Source organism: Bubalus bubalis, chromosome 3 (genome assembly GCF_019923935.1).
Source record: "Bubalus bubalis isolate 160015118507 breed Murrah chromosome 3, NDDB_SH_1, whole genome shotgun sequence".
NCBI lineage: Eukaryota > Metazoa > Chordata > Mammalia > Artiodactyla > Bovidae > Bubalus > Bubalus bubalis.
In genome coordinates, this window is record NC_059159.1 from 108985355 (window position 1) to 109001473 (window position 16119).

A 16119-nucleotide genomic window follows, 5' to 3' on the forward strand; every position below is an offset into this window, starting at 1 on the left:
CTCACTATTACTGCATACTTCACACATCTTCTCACCCAGCCTGAGTCTTAGTCACTTTGGGTTACTATAACAAATTATCATAGACTCATGACATTTATTTTAACATTTATTTCTTACACTTCTGGAAGCTGGGAAGGTCTAACAACAGCATGGTCAGGTTGCCACAAGGACGCTCTTTGCAGTTTACAGATGGCTGTCCTTTCTCTGTATCTTCACATAACATAGACCAGAGAGACGAAGCAACCTCTCTCATTTCTCTTCTTATAAGGGCACTAATCCCATCCTGAGGTTCCCACCCTCATAACCTAATCACCTCCCAAAGGCACCATCTCCAAATACCATCACATTGGGGATTAGGGTTTCAACATGTGAATCTGCGGGGCACAAAGTCAGCCTATAGCAAACAGTAAGGAGAGCATCTTCATCTCCATCTGCCTGACTCCTCTTTTCCTCAACTGGTTTCAAACTTGGGTGAGGAAAGGATTCCTTCAAGAAACAACAGCTGAGTTCTAGTATTTGGGTGTAGAGGTGCTGATGTCATTGAAAAGACCAGGGACAAACAGAAAGTGTTTCTTTGGTTCAGTCTTTAACCAGTTTGCATGGGACAAACCCCATTTTCTTCCTTTGTGTGCCCGCACTGAAGAGTGCCAGAGTGCTTTCCCACAGTCACCACCCCTCCCCTGCAGGAGGTGTAACCCAGGACTGTTGCTTTGATGCAGTTGCTGCAGACTTATTTTCCCCAGCATCCTCCATAAGATAACATCACAAAGAGAGGAGAGAACTTCAGGAAGACACAGCAGGAAGAAAGGGCAGAAGTACTCCAAGGAATAGCCCCCTGGGCATCCTTTTTTAAGGCAAACTGACTTCTTCAACAAAGCAGAAGCTTTGAGACTCACATTTCATTATGTCAAATTTTTCCCATGAGGCACCTGGTTCTATATGCAAATAAAATTCTTCAGGAGCCAACCTCAATAGCTGACCAGGCCAACTGAATCTAACATATATATGCTATAATACTATATATAGTATTATAATAACATACAATAATACTATATATACACACACATATCTTAGGGCTTAACACTATAGATGGATATATTTATGCAGTCAATCCTGAACATTCACTGGAAGGACTGAAGTTGAAACTCCAATACTTTGGCCACCTGACGTGAAGAGCTAACTCATTAGAAAAGACTTTGGTGCTGGGAAAGACTGAGGGCAAGAAAGACAAGGGCGACAGAGGATGAGATGATTGGATGGCATCACTGACATAACAGACATGAGTTAGAACAAACTCTGGAAGATAGTGAAATACAGGGAAGCCTGGCATGCTGCAGTTGATGGGGTCACAAAGAGTTGGACATGACTTAGTAACTAAACAACAATACTTATGCACAAAGAAATGTGTGTGTACATGTACATTTGCTATGTATAATTCAACAACTCTTCCCCAATAGCCTTTAAAATTCAAAGTCAACAAAGGTAAGGAAGGGACTGCTTCCTTATTTCTGCTGCCCTCTTGGTTATCTCTTTGAATAAAGTCTTGCTTCCAAATTGGGATTTAAATTTCTTGGAAAATGAACAAGTGAAAGACAAGAAGTTAAGGACCTAGGTCCTCTTTCTGACCACATAACTGACTGTATGATGTACAGCATCCCCCTTCTGATTCACTATCTGAATTTCACTAAATAGTAAGTATGGTGGAGGCTGTGTGTTGTATTGGCTCTTTCAGCTCCGAATAGTCAATGATTTACAGGTAGCCAGAGAAAGATATATCTGGACGGAGGCTGTGATGAGGTTTGAAGAGATGGGAAATGTGGTAGTCCTTATTTTTTGAAGAACTAGGTGTTACACAACAGGCAAGAGATAGGAGTTTGGATGTTCCAACTAAATGCCTTGCCTATCTCATCAATCACTGCTAGGATGACATAAACAACTATGGTCAGTTCTGCATCCTTCTAAAGTAAGGCCTTTATAGGTGTGACAGTTCTAAACAGAGTACTGTGTGTGTGTGTGTCTGGGTGGGGGGGTGTGTGTGTGTGTAGAGAGGTGGAAGGAGGAAAATATGTACTGTGTTTGGCACTCTACTGGGTGCTCTGTGGTCCACCCAGTGAACCAGGTGGACCAGACATGGGGTCATCCCAATTCCTTGCCTTCTCTGGCAAGGGAGATCAACTATAGACTCAGGAGAAACTGCTTCCTAAGAGTGAGACAGGTAAAGTGCTCTGGAATTTGAAAACTAGAACTGAAATAGAAAACTTTCTTTTTAGGTCATTGAGCATTTACCAGACAGATGCCCTAGGGGAGGGCACCATGTAATTCATGTTTGGTTCTCTCATTTCGCTTATCGGACACAACTGAGCAACTGAACTGAACTCTTGCTTATCCCATGAAGGCAAGAAAATATTTACTGCGTATACTGGCCGCACACATTCTTTACAAAACACTGCTTAAATTGTGGTTAGTAGGGACACATTTAGAGAACCTTTTGTGCTCATCAAAACTCTGTGCTAGAAAGATATGATCTGAGATGCTTAAACTGGGTTTCTTATGTATTTACCTTCATCCTTTGTTTTCTCTGTTTTCCAGTTCCTACTCATTCAAGCTCTTTTTCTTTCTCCAAAACAGCCAGGTGGCTTAGTCTGATGGAACTATCGTCTTAACTAGAAACATAACACTTTGCAAAGCTTTCTTTGTATAAGATTCTCTTTAATGTCTACCTGTGGCATGTGACCATGAGGGCAATGACACCCACTTAAGGCCTTAAGGCTGGAGAGAACATTCTTAGAGTGGAGAAGGAGACTCTAAATTCCTCATGCATGTAGTCTGCTCTGAGCCATAGCTATTGCTGCTATTATTACTAATAATTAAAGCTACTTATTTAATGTTCATGGCACATCTCCAAGGTAGGAATTACTATGATCTGCAATCTACAAGGGAAGGGACACCCAATTTGATGAAAGTTGTATCACTAATAAAAGAAGTATGACAAAGCTGTATATTGTCACCCTGCTTATTTAACTTCTATGCAGAGTACATCACACAAAATGCCAGGCTGGATGTATCACAAGCTGGAATCAAGATGGCAGGAGAAATATTAACAACCTCAGATATGTAGATGATACCACTCAAGTGGAAGAAAGTGAAGAGGAACTAAAGAGTCTCTTGATGAGGGTCAAAGAGGAGAGTAAAAAAGCTGGCTTAAAATTCAACATTCAAAAAACAAAGATCATGGCATCCAGTCCCATCAGTTCATGGCAAACAGAAGGAGAAAAAGTGGAAGTAGTGACAGATTTTATTTTCTTGGGCTCCAAAATCACTGTGGACAGTGACTGCAGCCAAGAAATTAAAAGACCCTTGCTTCTTGGAAGAAAAGCTATGACAAACCTAGACAGCATATTAAAAAGCAGAGATGTCACTTTGCCTACAAAGGTCTGTCTAGTCAAAGCTATGATTTTTCCAGTAGTCATGTATGGATGTGACAGTTGGACCATAAAGAAGACTGAGTGTTGAAGAACTGAGGCTTTCAAACTCCTGTGCTGGAGAAGACTCTTGAGAGTCCCTTGGACAGCAAGGAGATCAAACCAGTCAATACTAAAGGAAATTAACCCTGAATATTTATTGGAAGGACTGATGCTAAAGCTCCAATACTTTGGCTACCTAATATGAAGAACTGACTCACTGGAAAAGACCCCAATGCTGGGAAAGACTGAAGGCAAAAGGAGAAAGGAGTGGCAAAGAATGAGATGGTTCAGCAACATCACCCACTCAATGGACATGAATATAAGCAAACTCCAGGAGATAGTGAAGGACAGGGAAGCCTGGAGTGCTGTATAGTTCATGGGGCCGCAAAAAGTATGATACGACTTAGTAACTGAACAACAACATTACTAATAGAAGGATTCATACCAGACTTGAAGATCTTCTCCTTTGTTGAACAAATGATTTAATGAATGGATGACTGGTGACATCATGATAGGCATCAGTTACATGTTCTCTAGCAGTTGACCTGATTGCTGATAATCTGCAGTTTTTTACTTTTCCCCAAATACTGGCATGATTCATTATCTAAATTCAAGGTAATTTACCTGATGGGTCTAGGCCACAGTACTCTGTGAAGTTCAAGAGGTCGCTTCTTAGCATTTTAGTGAAAGAGGCACCATGAATCAAGGAACTAATTTTGTTCTTTTTATATTGAGGCCTAGGTGCCCACCAGGATGAATTTATGAACACTGGGATTCAGATCATATGCTCATTTAAACTGTCTCTTTCCCAATTCTAATGTGGATAATACGTAGGGACAATGAGTGAATTAAGTGCTCTGTGCTCTCTTTTCACTCATGCGGAATAAATGAGCCCAATGTGAGCACCCAGGAGGCCATGGGGAAGAAAGAACTGGGGTGGTTTTTATCTTGGAAGTCAATGTGTGAAAAATGAGGAGTAACTTATGATTTTCATTTAGAATTTCCTCATTCTTTTTCTTCTGGTGTATCAAAGTTAAAGTCGCTGGTGTATTTTGTTGTTTTTCCTGATGATACAGGCAGCTAAAATGTGTTATCATCCTTATGGACTGACAGACGGGACTCTGTGGGAGGTGTCATTAATGTCATTTACAGAGGTTCTGAGAGTCTAGGTGCCCAGCCTGTCCACTGTCACCAAGTTCAGGGTTTCTCCAGAGCCCCAGGGCGTTTTCCTTGGAGCCTCCCCTCCCACCCCCTACCTTGCCCCCACTTGGAGAGTGCCACTTGCTTTGGAGAATTCTTATGTAGAGTTTCTAAAGCTTTGGGCTTTCCAGACTGTTCCACAGCCTCTCAGAGATCAGCTCACGAGAGTTTGCCCTGAAACACATACAGTGATTTCGGTGCTAGATACTGACTTTTTGGTATTTCCTGCTGGAGCTCTTGTCTGGGTGGAGTTCTTTTTGGAAGCACCAGAGTTTTCCTGTTTGTGCAGTTGATTTTGAAAACCTTAAATAAACTCTGTTGTGATGTGTTCAGAATCATAACAACTCAATGACTATTTATTAAGCACCTACTATGAGCCTGGCACTGTTGTAGCAGCTAGGGATACACTGGTGATCTCAGTAGACCCTGCTTTCAAAGAGTTTTCAGTCAGGTCCAGGTCACAGATTAGCAAACAAGCATTTGCCCTCCACGTGATGAGTGCCACGAAGGGCAAAGTCCAGGGTGTTGGAGGTGGTACAAACGGTGGGGGCAGTGAACCCAGCCTTGAGAATGGCAGGGCTGGTGGTGTGGGGGTGCCAGCAGAGACTTCCCAGAGCCAGAGCTGGCTAAACTCTATCCTAAATATAAGAAATCAATTTTTATAGAATCTGTTCTCAATTATCTGCATGCAAGTAGCTGATTCCACTTAGCTTGCAAGAAAACTTTATCAAGTCTCTTTTTCAATGGCTTGAGTATCTCAAGTCCCTCTAGTTACACTGCATGTTAACACCGAGGCACCAAATCTCACAAGGCAGAGGCACCAACAGAGAAAGAACCTACCTGAAGGAAGGTTTGGGCCTGGGTGAACTGCATTTCCTGCTTGGACTGAGGAGAACAGAGAAGCGAGGTCAGGCAGGGAAAGTGAAGGGTTTCCCAAGCTTCCAACACTTCAGGTCTCTAGAGCGAACTTCATTATTTCATCTGAAGTGAATTTTCAGGATGTAAAGCAGGCACTGCTGCTGCTGCTAAGTTGCTTCAGTCGTGTCCGACTCTGTGTGATCCCATAGACGGCAACCCACTAGGCTCCCCCGTCCCTGGGATTCTCCAGGCAAGAATACTGGAGTGGGTTGCCATTTCCTTCTCCAATAAAGCAGGCACATCTCTATTCAAATACCAGACAGGCTACGAAAAACACATTTCAGAGCCACCAGATGTAAATGATTCACGGATTATTCCCCTTTTAGAGTCTCAGGGCCATTGTTCCTCTCCATTGGTGCAAATAATAAAGACCAACTTCTTGCCAAAAGGAAAAAATAGGGGGTGGGGATGGAGAACAATACAAAGGCTTCTGTGTGTCTGGCCAGATGGAACTCCCTGAGACAAGTCTTGGATCTACTTTTGATCTCCTGGTCAGGCAATAAAATGCCTATCTGATTTTGAATACACTTTATTAAGGTATAATTTACATGTAATAAAACACACCCATTTTAATTATACCACTCTGAGTTTTGACAAATGTAGACACTTCTCCACAACCAAGACATGGAACATCTTCAACTCCCGAAAGTTTCCTCATGCCTTTCTACAGTTGCCCCAGCCTTAGCCCCAGGCAATCCCTGACCAGCTTTCTGTCACCACACATTAATTTTGTCTGTTTTAGAATTCTCAATATATGAAATCATACCATATACATTCTTTTGTGTCTACTTTTTTCACCCAGAATAATGGTTCTGAGATTCATTTTTGTTAGTATATCCACAGCTCATTCCTTTTTATTTAAAATGCTGCTTTTTGAAGGAGCAAATAATTGTTCAATATACCACTCAAGAAGATGAGCAGATCGAGGAAGTCCTTCTGGTCTAAAAATTCTATCAACTTGTCCAGGAAACACAGGCCTGAGAACTGATAAGGCTGGTACAGATTACATTTAAGAAGTAGCCAGGCACATGAATTTCTAAGCTCCAGGAGTCCAGAAGGACTGGGAGAGATGTGGCCTCAATGAATAATAGGATATATTATGGGGGATGACAGGGCTATTTGTTCAGTTCTGTTATGAGCTCAGCAAAATGTGCCAATCCTGGGAAATATAAATATATATTGCTGTATTTATACGTGTGTTTGTCTCAGGAGACGTGGTGGGGAGTAGCAAGCAGGTAGAGTGGTTCCTGCAGGATCAGAACAGGCAGAGATAGCTGAGCAGATGAAGCCTGTTCCAGGCCACATCAATGCGTAGTCAATAAATAAGAATCACAGTGAGAGTATTTATTGGGCACTAATACGTGTCAGGCACTGCACTCTGTTCCTTATATGCACTGCTTCCTTTAGCCTGCCCCTGTGTCCTATGTGGTAAAGGCCGCCAGTGCTCTCCCTCCACATCCTTTTCTCATATTCCTGTACCCTTACCACCACGTGCTGTGCTCCCAGCAGTCAGCGCCCTGACTCTGTGTTAGTGGACAGTCCTCAAGCTCCTGGAGCCACTCTGCTTCCCAGCATGGACAGCAGAAGTGCCAGGACTTTACTGGTAATGAAACTCCACAGGACAAGTGCCCCAGCTACCTGTGGTACCTGTCTTGTCTCCAGGTCTCCTCTCCACAGCATTTTGCTTCCTTCTCAACCTTACTTGACCTCCTTCCCATTCTCATTCTTCAACTTCTCTAGCAGTTTTCCCTGGGGACACTTCCCAATAAATCACATTCACAAGAGTCCTTATCTCAGGATCTGCTTTTGGGGACTCCAAAATTAGACTGTAAAACTTACTATCATTGTTTTACAAATGAAGAAACTGAGGCTGTCACACACACACACCCCACACATACTCCTTTCCTTCCTTCCTTCTTTTCCTCCCTCCCTCTTCCCTTCACCCTCTCCCTTCTTCTGTTTTCCTCTCTCTTTCTGTTATCTCCTACTCATCCTTCAGCTGAAGCCTTAATTTCACTTTCTCAGACAGCCTTCCCTGACTCCCCAGTCTGGGTGAGTTCCCAGCTTATACTCTCAGAACCATCCTCTGTAGCATTTACATTGATTCTTAGCTTACAATGATCTGTGTGATTATTTCACTAATGATCACCTCCCCTGCCAGACTACTGGCTTCCAGGACAGGGGCCCTGTCTCTGGTGCTCTTAGTTGTATCTCTAGCACCCTACTAGTTTCTGGAAGATAGTAATGGCCCAATAAATAATTACTTACTGAATGAATGAGTTGAAGTTCCTTTAATTTCCTCCCAGATGCTCACTGGCCACTTAGGTACTGCACAGCCTCCTAACGGGCCAGAAATGCATAATGTATACCCCTGAGAGTGACAGAGGTCTCCCACCCAATTCTATTCTTCTGGGTATTAAAGGAAGAGCTACATCCAGGACAAAGTGACAGTTCTTTGCTCTAGGGGACCAAAATTTAGCATCAACTGCAGAGTTGAATCTAGAGGTGAGCTGGAAAGCTAGGTAGAATCTGAATGGATTATTCAGAGGAAATTTGAATACTATTTTAATAAAATACAAAATCATTTAAACACACACACATTCTTGGATCTCTGTACTTCTTAACAAAAGTATGTTTCCCATTAGGAAGCTGATAAGCATCTCTTTCCTTCTACTCCAGCAGTGATGACTCCCCTGCTAAATAAAATTTACAAACTGCTTTGAAAGCATTTATAGAGAAAGGTGCCATATGAATGTATGAGATTATTAAAATAAATGCTGATTTAGAGAGTTCCCAGGTGGATACTTAAAATATATTCAGGCACTCACACGCACACATACCTCACACGCAGGGTACTTTCTGCTCTGATCAGCGGTGATAAATTCTGCAACCTGACAGGTGACTGTAAATCAAGAAGTGTGTTTTAATAGTCACCAGCTATCTGCTTCTGTTTGCTGCTGTCTCAGGCAATCCTTCACTTCCTGGGACAGAGGACCTGAAGAATCCTGGCACTTCTCTGCACTGCACGTGGGGAGGGGGGCTCAGCAGCCAGGCAAATATTGACATGCTGTACAGAAGCCGTGAATATAAATAAGTCAGGATATCCTTAGAAAAGTTAATCTCTGGATCCACCATTTGTCTTACCAATAGGTAAGAAAATAGGAAATCATTAGTTTTCTAGTTTTTTTGCCAAATCAAAATAGTTTTGCAACAATATAAAAGCTGGAAAATATATGAGAGTAAATAAATGCTGAATAAATAGTTTTGAAGGTAAACACATGTCCCTATTGCCACAGACCCTGATACATGGATTAGACTACTGGACTTGCTCCCTTTGACCCTATCCCTCATAAACCTACCCATCAATGTTTGCTTGGAGTAGTCCCAATAAAGCAGGCTGTTCCACACCCCACCACCTTCGTACATGCTGCTCTCTGTGCCTGGACTGGAATGATTTTCATTAATCCAGATGGGTTGGGACACTTTCTGATATTTCAACACCTGGCCTCAGGATCTCCTTTAATCTCCTTTGTGAAGCGTTCCTTGACAAACTCTCCCACACCTAGCATTGCCACTTTATCCCACCGAAGTGTGATTGCACATATCTATTTAACATAAACATTACTGTGCTCTCTTCACAAGTTCTGGCTCACACTCTGTACAGTTTGAGGCCACAATCAACACTTTATTGCTACCCAATTGCCCCCACGTGACCTCTCAAGTCACCTCCCAAAGCATTTTGAGTAACATATATTTTACTGAAATGCTCACAAGGGAGAAAAGCGGAGGGCTTACACTGGACACCATATGGCTAAACTTCATAAAACCCCCCATTAAAAATCTCCATCATACCCAAAGGCTTTTCTCTCATTTCTAGCTGTCTTATCTTCTCTGCCTCCTCCATTTCCATGCTCCTCCCACTCCTAGATTCCTTATCACCACCCCAATTCCATTTAGTCGACTGGCCCTTATAGCCCTTTCTGATTCATAAACGCACATCCTTGAAATTTTAGATCTTATTTAGCAAATGAAGTATCTCTTTGAGATCAACTCCTCTTAAAAGGCAATGGTAAAAAACCAAACACATTTCTTCTTCCACTGAAGAGTTACAGGTGGGAATCAAGCCTTATCTACCTTTGTTTCTCCTATGCAAAATATTTAAAGCACTTGTGAAATCAAAGAAGAAACAGATGAAAGAAGAATCTGTTTTAATTTTAAAACAGATTAAAATCCCCAAAGTTCCACTGTAATCATGACTTTCTCACTTAAAGATCTTTTATTCCTTCTCAAGTAATGCTCTGGCCAACTAGCATTTCTCCCTGATTTGAATACTCTGCCCAGCTGTGATGGGCCTTTCCCCTCAAGCCCACTGTGCACATTCTCACCTTCAGGCACTCATTTGGGTGGTCTCTCCAGGCCTGAAAGCACCTATGTAGTTCATGAGAGTGACTGGTGGTATATTACCATCACATTATTGAAGGCCAAGGTGGATGCAACTGATCTGGTCTTGTAGGTCCATCTAAGTCCACCCACTCTTCAAGGCTCAATGCAGGTCTTCACTTTCTCAGGGTACTTCACTGAGGTCTTGGGTCCAGGCGTGATTCTCTCCTGAGTCCTTAGGACATCTGTCTTGAATACATCCTCTCTAATGGCACTAGATCTTTCCGTCTTTCATTGTTTGTAATCTGGGGCATGAGGCATTGAGGCTGTTCCTCTTCCCAGAATGTGGTCATTAATTGGTCTATTTACCAGAGTTTTCAGCTTCAACATCAGTCCTTCCAATGAACTCAGGACTGATCTCCTTTAGGATGGACTGGTTGGATCTCCTTGCTGTCTAAGGAACTCTCAAGAGTCTTCTCCAACATCACATTTCAAAAGCATCAATTCTTCGGCACTCATGTTGAAGCTGAAACTCCAATACTTTGGCCACCTCATGTGAAGAACTGACTCATTTGAAAAGACCCTGATGTTTGGAAAGAATGAAGGCAGGAGGAGAAGGGGACGACAGAGGATAAGATGGTTGGATGGCATCACTGACTCAATGGACATGAGTTTGAGTAAACTCCAGGAGTTGGTGATGGACAGGGAGGCCTGGCATGCTGCAGTCCATGGGGTCGCAAAGAGTAGGACACGAATGAGTGACTGAACTGAACTGACCAGAGTTTTCAGGTCTTTCTCCATTTCCAGACTCATGGTAGGTTTGTATTTATCAAACCTTTGAAGTTATGTGTGACTGTTTAATTTGCTTTGGCCAAGGAAATGTGAGCAGAACTGACATGAGCCCCTTTAGGGAAGAAGCAGTAAGAGCGAGGACCCAGCTGATTCACAATGGGTATGTGGTATGAGTAAGAAGTAAACCTTGGTCGTAACGACCATTTAGAGTCAGAAGTTATTTGAATAATAACATAAATAAAAATTAATTGTACGTTAATATCCTATGTAGACTATAAGTTCCTTGAAGGTAGCTCTCATGCATAACAGTTTTCTCTTCCCCAGGGAGCACAGCACAACGGCTGGTGTATGTTCAATAACTACTGCTGACTGGTATCTACTGAGACAAGGTATAATAAAATATCTGACGTTGGACAGTGAGACTTGGTGTCAGAACTTTGAGACATCCATCTCTGAGAAACCAAAATCAATGTACAAGATGATTCCAATGGTATTCTAGTAAGATTCTTGCTACAGGGAGGCAGATTAGTGTAATGAAAGGAACCTGGTCTTTTAGGTTGGACAAACAGGCTTTCAAGTGCAAGTTCTGCCATGTACTTGGCTGCATGACCTTGGGCCAGTTATTTAAGCCCTTTGAAACTGGGATAACACCACTACCTGCCACACAGCATTATCATGGGAATTAAGTGAGAGAATGTATGGAAGGCACTTGGCATATAATAAATGGCCAACCTACATCACTCTCTTAGGCTCTCCTCCCATCAAGCATGTGTTGTTGAGGGGTATGAACTAGGAACCACTTCCCTTCATTTCTTCCCTGAGATTCTGGTTACCTGCTTAGTCCCCAGATTTATAATAGTTCGCTCGGTCTACTGCAGATCCTTAGGGCTTTGCTTTTGCTGTCTCACGCTCACTCTGTCCTTGTGAGAAGTTCTACCTGCAACTGGCTGGAATTGGCAGGAGCCTTTGGTAAAGGAGGTTCAACAGGGTGAAGTGTTTTTGTGACAGGCTGTCTGCTCCCAAAATTTTAAACAGGTGGGGTGAGTATAGTCAGGGAGGTGATCTCTGTAGGGGAGAGAAAATTCAAGATATCACAGTGAGCAGTTCTAAGGAAGGGCCACCTTGGCCTGGGACCTGGCTCTAATAGCAGATGATTCTTCTACTGAGCCCTGGGATTGTTTCAGTGATGGCATGAAGCAACTCTGAAATGATCTTTAAATGACTGACTCCTTCCCCAGGCGGTGTCTTACTGTGGTGCCCAAGGGCTTGTGTTTTCCTGAACTCTTGGCCCAGTGAGTCTGGCATTTATGCACTGTCCCTGACTGAGTCCTTGAGGTCACCCTTCCCCCACCTCCCCAAGTAGCAGCACCTGGGATGTGGCATGACCAAGCACCCCAAAGGTGCTTGTGTAACTTGTTTTTCAAAGTCCTGGCAGGAGCTCTGGTCCTGAAGTGAGGAAGGGTGTTTACATTCTGGAAGAGCAGTCTCGAGAAATGTCTTGCATGAGGGTTGTTTGCAACCAATCCCCGCCCCCCAGGAGCTTTCTCTGTAGGACAGCTGGACAGCCAAAGAGGTGGTCTGGGACCCAGAAAAAATGAGCCTAAGCACAAAGGAAGATCGGTTCTGAGGAGTATCTGTTGAGCCCCAGGGTGGTCACTGCCCTGTGTAAACCCCTCCCTGGTCAGGGCAGAGAGCTTCCTGAGGACAGTCTTCTGTCGGTCCGATGCCTGTCGTCTTGCCTTGCACAGAGCTTGACGTTGGGTGAAGGTGACAGCAGACACCCAGGAAGCCAGGAAGCTGTGAACTAGGAGGGCACGAAAACATCTGAGCGGACACACCGGTGGGAATTCTTAACTGATGCCCTGGTTAACAGCTTTCTCTGAACAGAACTTACTATATATTAGTAATAACAATAGTCAATAGTCCTAATAAACAGGGATTTCTCACCCCAGTTAACAGCTGAAGGAGGGCACAGCTGGAGAGACTCACGGGCACAGAGTCTGAGAACCTCATCTAGGGCCACACAGTAAGCCAAGATTCCAAGCCCCTCCGGGCAAAAAGCTGCTTTTTCACTTGCCATGTCTCCACGTGCCCTGTCCTCAACCCCACCTCATCCCCAGTCTCTGGGTCCTGCAGCAGCTGCAGAAAGGGTGACTTTAAAGAAGGCCTGGGACAGCAATTCCACTCTCTGCTGCGGGCAGTTGTGTATTCTTATTGTCTTTTCTCCCTAGAACAAACAGGCTTGAATTCAGTGTGGAAGGAGCACTGGGCTAGCAGCCCCATTCCAGATGTCTGCTTTGTCTTCCTGAAGCTCACCCACCTGTGCCTGGGGTCTTCTAGTACCTTAATCTCTCAATCCTCCTGGAGAACCCCCCTTCCTTTCCCTCTCCCCCTTCCACTGGTGAAGTGAAGTGAAGTGAAATTCATTCAGTCGTGTCCAACTCTTTGTGACCCCATAGACTATACAGTCCGTGGAATTCTCCAGGCCAGAATACTGGAGTGGGTAGCCTTTTCCTTCTCCAGGGGATCTTCCCAACCCAGGAATCGAACCCAGGTCTCCTGCATTGCAGGTGGATTCTTTACCAGCTGAGCCACCAGGGAAGTCAAAAATCTCTTTTCTTCCTCCACTGCCTGGCTTCAAGGCCAGGTTTTCACTTCGCAAGAATAACCCTGCTATAGGTATTACTTTACTGTGAACCTGGTACCAAATATGCACTCAACAAATATTTACTGAATTACATGCATGCTACATTCTAGACAAAAGAAGCAAAGGCTGCGAATCCAGAAGTAAACAGAAAAGCTGATGGGGTGGAAGAAGGGTGAAAACACCACCTTGATTCCTCTTTCCTCATCTCCCTTTCCCTTAGTAGGGAAGCAGTGATGTGCTGATACTGTCATTTGATCACAGTAACATCCTAACAGACTAAAAAGCCCCAGTCAATGCCAGAGCAGAAGTGCACATCCGGGGGCTGTTTCCTTGGAAATGCTTCAGCTGTAATAACTCTCCAGAAAGAAATATCCAAACAACTTCCTTGACCCTCTGGGGAGAAGAAGTAACAATGGGGCAGAAAGTTGTGTGTGTGTGTGTGTGAAGTAACAATTGGGCAGAAAAGGGGTGTGTGTGTGTGTGTGTGTGTGTGTGTGTGTGTGTGTGGCACATGCGCATGCCACTGCACCTTCCTCATGTCCTGTCCATGGGGCGCCTTTGACAGCCGGTCTATTCAAACGCTGGGGCTGTGGGCTGGCGGCGTGGTGCCTGCCGCCGCGGTGGCTGAGATCATGCTGTTGATTTTGTTTTACAGAGAGCAGCCCAGCCTGTTGTGCAGAGTACAGAATGTTCTCTTCTGTGAACTAAGCTTGAACTTTTCCAACCCACTTTGTTTGAGGAACCATACAGACACAGAGGGGAAAAAACAGGGAAGATAACCCCCAAATTGTTGAAATCGTTGTGTTCTCTCTGATTTTGGCCCTGATCATTTGCTTTTCACTGCTCGAAATTAAAAATCCCAAGCATTAAAATTCTTGGAAGAACAAAATGCCTGTGATGTCCTTTCTCTGAGTCAGTGCTCCGGCTTCCACACTGGAAAGGAACAAGTCTGTCACCACCTCTCCTAGATTTCTTTCTTTCTTCCTTTCTTTTTTTCCTCTAAGGCATTCAAGCGACAAAAATACAGCAAAAAACATTTTCCTGTAGGGAAAGGAAAGGCCTCCAGTGTGTGGATTTCTTTCAGGTTACCAACAGTGGTCCCCAATTTACTGAATGTCCTGAGGAAATTGACAGTATAAGGGTTTTAGGTCATTAGATGTTGCTGTTCAGTCGATCAGTCATGTCCGACTCTTTGCAACCCCAGGGACTGCAGCACAACAGGCCTCTCTGTACCTCCTGAAGGTAGGTAATCTCCCCAAGTTTGCCCAAGCTCATGTCCATTGCATCAGAATGCCATCCAGCCATTCATCCTCTGATGCCCTCTTCTTCTGCCCTCAATCTTTCCCAGTATCAGGGACTTTTCCAATGAGTCAGCTGTTCGCATCTGATGACCAAAATACCAGAGTTTCAGCTTCAGCACCAGTCCTTCCAACAAGTATTCAGAGTTGATTTCCCTTACGATTGACTAGTTTGATCTCCTTGCTGTCCAAGGGACTCTCAAGAGTGTTCTCTGACAACACAGTTCGAAGGCACTCTGGCTTTATGGTCCAGCTCTCACAACTGTTCGTGACCACTGGGAAGACCACAGCCTTGACTATATGCACCTTTGTTGGCAGAGTAATGTCTCTGCTTTTCAACACACTGTCTAGGTTTGTCATTAGCTTTCCTGCCAAGAAGCAAATGTCTTCTGATTTCATGGCTGCAGTCACCATCCACAGTGATTTTAGAGCCCAAGAGGAAATCTGTGACTACTTCCACCTTTTCCCCTTCTATTTGCCATGAGGTAATGGGGCTGCCTTAGCAGCAGCAGCAGCAGCAATGGGGCCGGAGGGCTTCCTTAGTGGTTCAGGCTGTAAAGAATCTGCCTGCAATGCAGGAAACCCAGGTTCGATTCCTAGGTTGGGAAGATCTCCTGAAGAAGGGAATGGCAACCCACTCCAGTATTCTTGCCTAGAGCATTCCATGGACAGAGGAGCCTAGCAGGCTATAGTCCATGGAGTCACAGAGTCAGACACAACTGTGTGACTAACACTGGGAATACTGGGAATGGGACTGGATTCCATGATCTTAGTTTTTTAATATTTAGTTTCAAGCCGACTCTCACTCTTTTCCTTCACCCTCATCAAGGGGCTCTTTAGTTCCTATTCACCTTCTGCCAGTAGAGTGGTATCAGCTGCTTATCTGAGGCTGTTGATGTTTCTCCCACCTATCTTGATTCCGGCTTGTAACTCATTTAGCCCAGCTCAGCATTTCTCATGATGTATAGCTTTCTTAGCATATAAACAAACAGGGTGACAGCAGACAGCCCTGTCATACTCCTTTCTCAACCCTGAACCAAATATTTGTCCCATTCAGGGTTCGGACTGTCACTTCTTGACCCACAAACAGGTTTCTCAGGAGACAGGTAAGATGGTCTGGTATTCTCATTAAGTCATTTCAGTTCAGTCATGTCCGACTCTTTGCGACCCCATGGACTGCAGCAAGCCAGGCTTCCCTGTCCATCTCCAACTCCCAGAGCCTACTTAAACTCATGTCTCTCATGTCAGTGATGCCATCCAACCATCTCATCCTCTGTTGTCCCCTTTTCCTCTCACCTTCAATCTTTCCCAGCATCAGGATCTTTTCCAATGAGTCAGTTCTTCAGATCAGGTGGCCAAAGTATTAGAGTTTCAGCTTCAGCATCAGTCCTTCCAATGAATATTCAGAACTGATGTCCTT

At 44.0% G+C, this 16119-nt stretch overlaps 1 long non-coding RNA gene across 1 annotated transcript in view; it reads left to right on the plus strand.

Moving 5' to 3' along the window:
- LOC102415561 overlaps positions 1-14761 on the plus strand; it is a 46498-nt gene extending 31737 nt beyond the window's left edge. The window contains exons 2-3 of the long non-coding RNA XR_329538.4: positions 11079-11143; positions 14057-14761. This is a non-coding gene — a long non-coding RNA (uncharacterized LOC102415561). The remainder of the gene's footprint in view (positions 1-11078; positions 11144-14056) is intronic.
- The last annotated feature ends 1358 nt before the right edge of the window (positions 14762-16119 follow it).